Source organism: Thamnophis sirtalis, unplaced genomic scaffold (genome assembly GCF_051295495.1).
Source record: "Thamnophis sirtalis isolate CommonGarterSnake01/CBP01778 unplaced genomic scaffold, rThaSir2_p1.2 scaffold_2, whole genome shotgun sequence".
Lineage (NCBI taxonomy): Eukaryota > Metazoa > Chordata > Lepidosauria > Squamata > Natricidae > Thamnophis > Thamnophis sirtalis.
Genome location: NW_028261382.1, coordinates 57,870,909 through 57,879,395, shown reverse-complemented (window position 1 = coordinate 57,879,395; position 8,487 = coordinate 57,870,909). Strand labels below are relative to the sequence as shown.

The following is an 8,487-nucleotide window of genomic DNA, read 5'->3' as shown; positions in this document are numbered from 1 at the left end:
CCCGTTTCCCGCCCCCCGGGTTGATTCCTAGCCGTCCGGGAGCTGCGTTCTCCCTACAACCAGCCCTCCGAAGTCTTCGAGGGGCCTCGTTCCCAGGGAAGCGCGCCAAGGGCGTTTGCAACCTGGGGTGGGGCGTGTACTTGCAGGACCAGCCGCCGCCGCTGCTCGGGTCCCCAGGCATTGGTGATTTTGGGGGAGGAGGAGGCTGGAGTAGGTACAAATCCCTCCCAGCGCTTTTTGCCTGGCGAAAGAGTTTGTGATTCGGGCTCCCGTCCTGGGGCGTGGAACTGGCGCGCGCGTCTATATAAAAGCTTCCCCGACTAGGCAGCCTCGGAGCTGGCTGCGCCCCCGCGGTTGGCCCCGGGTTCGGTTCGGAGCTCATCAAGGAGGCCCGACCAGCGGAGCCGAGGCACAGCGCGACGCAAGCGGATTCCCCCGACCGACCGGCCGGCCGGCCAGGCGGGCGGGCTTCGCGCGCGTCCCCCCTCCTCCGTTTCTTTCCCCGAGGAGGGGAGGGGGGGAAAAGGCAGCGGCGGCGGCGGCAGCGTCCGCCTCTTTCGTGGGAGAGAAGCGGAGGAGGCAGGCGGATCGATCGGGGCAGAATTTGTTCCGAAGTGAGCTGCTCCGGGAGGACGCGCCGGCCCGGGGAGCCAGGTGAGTGGCAACGCCCCACGCGAGAAGCTCACGGCCGCCTTTCCCAGTGGGTTCTCGGTAACCTTCCCCGCAGGGATTCTCGTCAGCGTTTAGGGTCACTTCCAGGGCACCCCACCGCCTTGGCCTTCTTTGAAGACTCTTGTGCTGACACTTGGCATAAGCTCAGAGACATCGCTCCACAATTGAATTTGACCCATATGGTGGTGGTGGTTTATTATTATTACTATTATTATTATTATATTGTTTGGGGGGGGGGGTTTCTGGCGCTCAGTTGAGGCCTTCGTGGAACAAGGAAGTTCTTTCTCGCGGTGTCTCCCAAGTTGCTAAGACTACAGCTCCCATCGTCTCCGCCCGTTCCTATTTGGCACAACGCTTGGCGGGGCTGCTGGAAGCTGCCTTCGAAACATACCTAAGCTCTCACCTCACTGGCGTGAGTCGGACGGCTCCCGACGGGACGTTACCTGTCCAGGTTCCCCCCCCACAGAAAAGCATCGGAGGAAACGCAGCAAAATCACCGACCCGAAAGATGGGTGAGTGGGTGGGTGTAGGAGAACAGCGGCCGCGGGTTTTGCCCGTCGCCCGAGGCGCTTAAGTCGGGGTTTGCGCGCCGCCTTTGGGAGACCCCTGTGAGCTGAGGCGCGGCCAAGCCGATCTTGCGCGTTCGGCAAACTCAGCGCAGAAGCGGCTTTTCTTTCGGCGCGAAGCCCAAGCCGAGCACATCTTCGCGAGCCTCCCCTTGACCCTCACTCTCCGTCCTACGCGCCCAGAACTGAGGGAGCCTCGGGAGTCTCGGGACCTTCTCTAGATGTCCGCCTCTGCTGAGCTTCTTGCCCGCTCGGAGTTCGAGCTGTGCCTGTGAGGAAGGGCGTCTCCTTGAAACGCTTCCTGCCGCCTGGAGCCCGCCACCTCGGCGCTTTGCCTTCGCGCAGGTGCCGCAGGTTGAACTGCTGCCTCCAGAATCTGGAACTCAAAAGGTTCGCCCCAGTCTTTAACCTTCCGCATTAATCCCCTTGGCAGTTAACTTCCGAGGGAAGGGTCAGGCGCTCTGCATGTGTTCAGAAGCCCCCGCATTCTGGGGTGGCGGGAATCCACGACCTGAAATTCAGCGCCACTGCTCAGGTTTATCCTTAGCCTTTTATTTACCTGCCTCCTGCTCGGGTTTTCTAAGCAAAGGGCGAAACTCGAGGAGTTCGCCCCTTGAAGCGAGGTGCTGGCTCCGTCCAATCTTCCCGCTTGAGTTATTGAGTCCTGATCAGGGCTGGGGAGCTTCTGGAATCTGCAGCGCGGATTCGTCTTTTCACGTGTCCCTGTGAAGGGGCAGCATGGTTCCAAAAACCATCCAGAATTAGTCTCCATAAATTAACCTTTCCATCCGTTGGGATATGAAAGGAAGGTGCGTGCGAATGTGTGCATTTTTGGTGTGTTTCAGGAGGAGGAAACTGGATCAAAATAAAAGGAAAGCAACGCAAAGAAATGACCAAGAGTTTGTTAGCTTTGATACCCTTCTTAGGATTTCCAGAAGAAGAAAAAAGCAATCTTTTGTGGGTGGATTTCAATGCGCGCGGTACGTGCGCTTGTTCTCCGCACCTTCTGCGGGGATGGGAATCCAGGCTACAAGAGGGGTAGCTGGGCGGCAAATTGCAGGATTCTAATCCGGACCGAAGCCTGTCTCCAAAGCGCGTTTCTGTCACGTGAGGTTGGGGATGGGATTTAGCCAAGGTTCCGCGTGGGCTGCTCAGCAGAGGTCAGTTTCTGGAAGCGGAAGTTTCTGTGACCAAGCTGCCAGTCCGAGTCCCTCAGCTCGAAATTAGGGCGCTCAAGCAGGCGCTCTTAGAGACGGCAATCCGGCGCCGTCCAGATGGTTTAGTCCCATCAGCTACAGACAACTTGGTCAAAGCTCAGGGAGCGTGGAGGTTGAGGGTCCTGGGAACACTGGATTGTCTGCTTTTGCACTCGGGTACTCAGAAAGCCCCTCCTTCCGTCCTGTCTGTGCGTTTGGAGCCTTGAAATGCCTTGTTAAGGACAGGGAGGGGGGTCGTTTCTAACGCCAGAGTCCCTAACCTGAATCTTATCGATAGAGAAATCTGACTTTAGACCTGGCAGGCTTAGCTAAAGTACATTCTCGGGTCTGCCTCACCTGCTCCAGGCATCCCCAAAACCTACCTTTTACCCCGGATCCCACTGCCTCTTTCCTCCCCTTCTCCTCCTAAATTCGCCGCAACTCCCTCCCGCTTTCGGGGGTTGCGGCGACTAAACAAGCGGCCGGGCACTTTAGTGGCACAAACCTGGAGGGAGAGGTTTCCCTGACCGTAGGAAACGAAAAAGGAGAGGACGCGCGCGCTCTTTGCCAAGATCCGTCTCTGGGAGCGAGAGGCGGTCCTGGCGGCCACCCGGAATCAGCCTTTCCCAACCGGCCGCCGTGCAGATACGCGGCGGTTCCAGCTCTCATCATCCGCAGCCGGGGAGGGCGAGGCGTAGGTGGCCAATATATCTGAAAATGTGCGGGGTCGGGTTTGGCAGCGGCTGGGAGTTGACCGCTTGTCTTGCTCGCCTAATCCTTTTGCGCTAAAACTTGGTACCGCCGCGCTTTCAGCACCGCGGACAGCTCACGGCGCGCTTCGAATGAGCGGCGGTGGCGTTCTCCTCGGTTGCTGGCAGTTCAGCCGCGGCGGTTGCGATGTCACACTCACAAAATGAGTTTCTTTCGGGTTTCATTGGAAAATCTGATTCCCTTAAAAGCGCGTGAAAGTGGGTAATCTTATGTATTTCTAACCAGCAATACAGTAAGGTATAGGTTCTCCTGCTTGAGCAAGGGGCTGGACTAGAAGACCCTTAAGATCCCTTCCAGCGCTGTTCTGTTCTGTTCTATACCTATTCCTATTCTATTTTCTATTCTATTCTATTCTATTTCTATTCTATTTCTATTCTATTCTATTTCTATTCTATTTCTATTCTATTCTATTTCTATATTCTATTTCTATTCTATTTCTATTCTATTTCTATTCTATTTCTATTCTATTTCTATTCCATTTCTATTCTATTCTATCCTATTCTATAATGTAGCAAGATAGAAGATAGTCAATTTGATCTAGTGTTTAAGGCACCAGGCTAGAAAGCAGAGGACCCTGAGTTCAAGTCCCATTGGGCCAATCACCAGGAGACTGTGAGTTCTAGTCTATCTTTAGTCATGAAAGCCGGCTGGGTGAACTTGGGCCAGTTCCTTCCTCCCCCACCCTCTCTCACCCTCCCTCCCTCCCTCTCTTTCCCGGCCCAACTCACCTCAAGGATTGTTGTGGGGAATATAGAAGGAGGAAGGTGTGTTGGATGTATTCACCAGCTTGAGCTATTTGTAAAAATAATAAAGACAGGATACAGATTTTTTTTAAAAAAAGATAGACTATTCCAATGATCTTTAGACATGCTTTGTATTACAATCCCAGATTCAGTGGCAGTGGGGTGGGGGATCCATCTGAAGCCTTTGAAAGCTTTTGCTGAGATTGAGATTTGCTTGCATTACTTTCTATGAAACAAACAAACAAGTACAAAAGTGGTCCGTCCCCCCCCAAAAAAAAGGCAACTGGGATTTATTTTTCCTTGAAGATGTTTCACTTCTCACCCAAGAAGCTTCCTCAGTTCTGATGAAGTTTCTTGGATGAGAAGTGAAACGTTTTCAAGGGAAATCAAAGTCCGATTGCTTTTGGGGGGGGGGACAGCTTTGGGACAACCATGAACCTGGATGATGGAGAATCTCCACAAACAAAGTGGCATAAAACCATTCTTCTCTTCTGGAAACTGCATGTTTCTAAAGAAGATACTGCATATCTACAGTATATGCCTATGGGGGTTACTGTACTTTGAAAGGCAGTATTGCTGATCAGGTTCACACTCTCTACAAAGTCATGGTTTGCTAAATAAACCACAGCAGTTCTGTTTCCATCAAACAGCTAACATAAAGACTGGATTTCCACTACAGCAAAAAAAAACAAAAAACAATTGATGGTTGATGCTGAATGACAGCTGTCTGATCTGAGATGATTTCTCCGATGGAATTTAGACTGAAGGCAGCTTTAGTATAACCCCCCCTCCCTAAATTCTAATGCTATCTAATACTTACTCCTAGGTAAGTGGATATCACATCTGGGGGTGTTGTGCATACTCCAATGATTGTACAGTCAATCGTAACTTATTTCCTCCGTGCATAAAATGCTACGAAAAGAAGAGACTGCTTATTTAATTCATAGACACTTTGAGATGATTGTCCTCCCGTGGCTGGTTCCAATCGTTGTGGATAGGGTCCATGCCCAAAGTCACAAGTATGTGAGATGTCTCAGGGCCCTTCACTCTCCTGCTTAACATCTACAGGAAGCCATTGGATGAGGTCATCTGTTGACCTCGGGTCAAGCATTGATTGGCCAAGTGATGCTACCTTTGATCTTCTCGCAGTTCCTGGAGGCTGTTGAGGTCTGGCTGGGGAGGAAGAGGTTTGAAGGGGTTTAACCCTGACACAACCAAATGGGTTTGTGGTGCTGGTGCAGTTTGGAGGCCTTCTGGGACTCACTGGTCCTGCAGGTGGCAATTGTGGATGGGAAGACCTTGGCATACTTCCATCGGCAGGGAGATGTTCTCAGAGTCACTTGTGCCTCAGTCATGAATGGATTATTGCATTCATGAACCTGGGGCCGACCTTGAAAACCGTTCCGAAGAGTTGGTCAATGATGCAGTGACATCCCGACTAATAGACATGCCTTTGCTTGCCCATATAATGCTTTTGTTTTGGAACTATAGAGAACTTCTGGTTGGTAATTAGATACAATTTTCATGGCACAAGACCTGGATATCCTAGGAACCAATTTCCTCTCATTTTTTCTGTCCATTCCATAAAAACTGAGGAAGTGTTTCATGTCCCGTAACTCCATCATTGTCAATTGATGTGGTCTAGGAAGCAGGTTTTGCTATCATAGTATCCTGCCCTCTTGAGTAACGTCTTCCAAAGGTTCAAACCTTTTGGATCCTGCCATCCTATAAACATGTCTCAAAGGTCCCAGGATTTGGGGCTAATTTGTGGTCCTTGTGTATCTGGATGAAATTATTTGATGACTACAGTGGGTCTCTTATTGCGATTGTCGTTTATGTTTTTAATTTTAAGAGCTGTGCAGTGGTGCTCTGGAACTGGGCGGCTTTTAGGAATCTAAATTATAAATCAAAGAATGAGAATTAACAATCAAACAAACCAGAATGTGTCTTACATTCATGTGCGAATGGAGCCAATCTGAGCGTACTGACAATTCTGAGCTAGTTCTTTTTCTCTCAAGAAAATAGGAGCATTACCCATTCAGTTGCATGTATGATACATAATGAATCAACATCTTTGATTGCCTTTAGCTGGGATAACTGTTCCTGTAATTGTAGAAATATTTCTTTTCCTGAATAAACGGGCATATGCTTTTGTTTCTATTGCTACATCTGGAACTTCCTCAACTTGCTCGCAGGTGCTCTGATGTTAAGTAGAGAGTGGATATCATCATGCCGAGCCAATTTGCTTAGCCATTGTTGTTGAATACGTTCATATGAGTTGGATTCACAAAACTCTCTTGAACCAAACTCTGGCAAAGTCTGTGGCTTGTTTGCAAGTCTGACTTTGCAAGTAACACCTTTTGTGTTACTTTAGCCAGTGCCTGCCTCTCCTCACAGCTCCACATACTTCAGGATGTTGAAAGAGATTGACATTGAATTTTTATTCTTGAGGTCTTGGTTGTCTTAACCATCCATTCTTTTTTATCCACCACATTTCTAGTCTTCTTTTTTATCGTTTTGGAACTGAATCGGTTTACCCTCAACTGCAACCCAGTTTAGCTTCAGCCAAGGGTCTGATTTATGAACCTTCAACACTGTGTTGCTAAACTGTGCACTCTAATTTGTGCATGTTTTAAAAGGGAGGTTGATACATGACAGCAGAGCGCAGGTCCGTTCCACCCACCAGAGATGCCTCGCATTGAAATTTATCTTGCTTTGCACATGTGAACCAAACACTTGCCTTGTTTATACGCTGCCTGCTCTCCCTTCTTAAGAATTGCCAGTTCATCTCTATAGCAACTTTTCTGCTTTCATTTAGTGGTCGTCTGTTTTAGATCTGACGCCACAGATAAGTTTACTCTTCATGCGCTTTGAGCATGAATCTACTCTCATGGTTGCAAAAGAGTGCATCGTATTTAGCCCTTCGGTCTCTGTGTCTTTAGACGCTCATGATGTTTGCAGTTTTAGGTGAGTGCATGAGCTACGAGGTCCTTCCATGAAGGTGTGATCTTGCGCAACTGTGCTGAGAATGGGTTGTAACACACGCCGTGTCTTTTGCGATTAACCAAATGTAATTGGTTGCTTCATCTTATCTTAGTCCATTCCAGACTAGCTCTGGGGAGATTTAGCTCAAATGCCCTCTATTCCTTGTAGCACAGAATCCCTTCCCCACCCATTGTGTACTTGGTCTCCCGATTTAAGCATTTCTGCTTGCTTCTCCTAAGTGCACCAAAGATCACTCAAACCCCTTTACCCTCACTTTTTTCCATCATCTCCACTATTCGTCATCTTCTGAGAAGATGTTTGTGGTTTGAAATGCATTTCTTCCAAACAGCAAGAGGTGACGGGGGTTCGGTTTCGTTGGACGTGAGTCGTAATGCTGGATATTTTAATAGCTGTTATTTGCGGAGGTGCAGAGCAGAGCAAGGACAAACAGGCCATGGGGGCAGGAAGCTCAGGGCACCAATAAAGGGAGAATATTTGTAGTTCAGGGTTGAAATGAGAGGGTCTTTGGTGCCCTCTGAGCTTGGTGGTTTTATTGCAGATGTTTCATGATCTAATTAGGTAACATTGTCAGTGCTAGAGAGAATGGAGGAGCAGGAGGAAGAGGAGGAGGAGGAGGAGGAGGAAGAGGAGGAGGAGGAGGGGGGAGAAGAAGAAGAAAACGACTGCGACGTTTCTGAGCTTGGTTGGGTTTTTTTGCAGAGGTTTCATGATCTAACTAGGTAACATCGTCAGTGCTAGAGAGAGTGGGGTTTGTGGTGGTGGTTGTGATGGTGGTGGTGGTGGTGGTGGTGGTGGTGGTGGTGGAGGAGGAGGAGGAGGAGGAGGAGGAGGAGGAGGAGGAGGAGGAGGAGGAGGAGGAGGAGGAGGAGGACTACGGGATCCTTAGTGTCTCTGAACTTGGTTCTTTTTTTGCAGACGTTTCATGATCTAACTAGGTAACATCATCAGTGCTAGAGAGAGTGGGGTTTGTGGAGGAGGAGGAGGAGGAGGAGGAGGAGGAGGAGGAGGAGGAGGAGGAGGAGGAGGAAGAAGACTAAGGGATCCTTAGTGTTTCTGAACTTGGTTCTTTTCTTGCAGACGTTTTATGATCTAACCAGGTAACATCATCAGTGCTAGAGAGAGTGGGGTTTGTGGTGGTGGTGGTGGTGGTGGTGGTGGTGGTGGTGGTGGTGGTGGTGGTGGTGGTGGAGGAGGAGGAGGAGGAGGAGGAGGAGGAGGAGGAGGAGGAGGAGGAGGAGGAAGACTACAGGATCCTTAGTGTCTCTGAACTTGGTTCTTTTCTTGCAGACCTTTCATGATCTAACTAGGTAACATCATCCATTCAGAGGAAGCTCAAGGGCTGACCCTATGGTAGCTTTGTGGGATACAACTACTGTAGCCTCTTAGCCATTCTCCACTACCAGTTTTACGGCTCTTTCTTGCTCTTTTTTTCCCTTTCCCTTTTCTCTTTTCCTTTTCTTCTGTTCTTTTCTCTTATTAGCTGGCATGTAGTGCTGCACTTAAACTCTTATGGGCCCAAAGAGACTCCAGACT

At 49.5% G+C, this 8,487-nt stretch overlaps 1 protein-coding gene across 2 annotated transcripts in view; it reads left to right on the top strand.

Moving 5' to 3' along the window:
* The first annotated feature begins 509 nt into the window (after positions 1-509).
* The window catches only part of NOS1 (nitric oxide synthase 1), a 123,217-nt gene continuing 115,239 nt past the window's right edge, over positions 510-8,487 (top strand). For both annotated transcript variants that reach the window (XM_087705675.1, XM_087705676.1), the window contains exon 1: positions 510-654. The gene's annotated coding sequence lies outside the window, so the exon portion shown is untranslated. The remainder of the gene's footprint in view (positions 655-8,487) is intronic.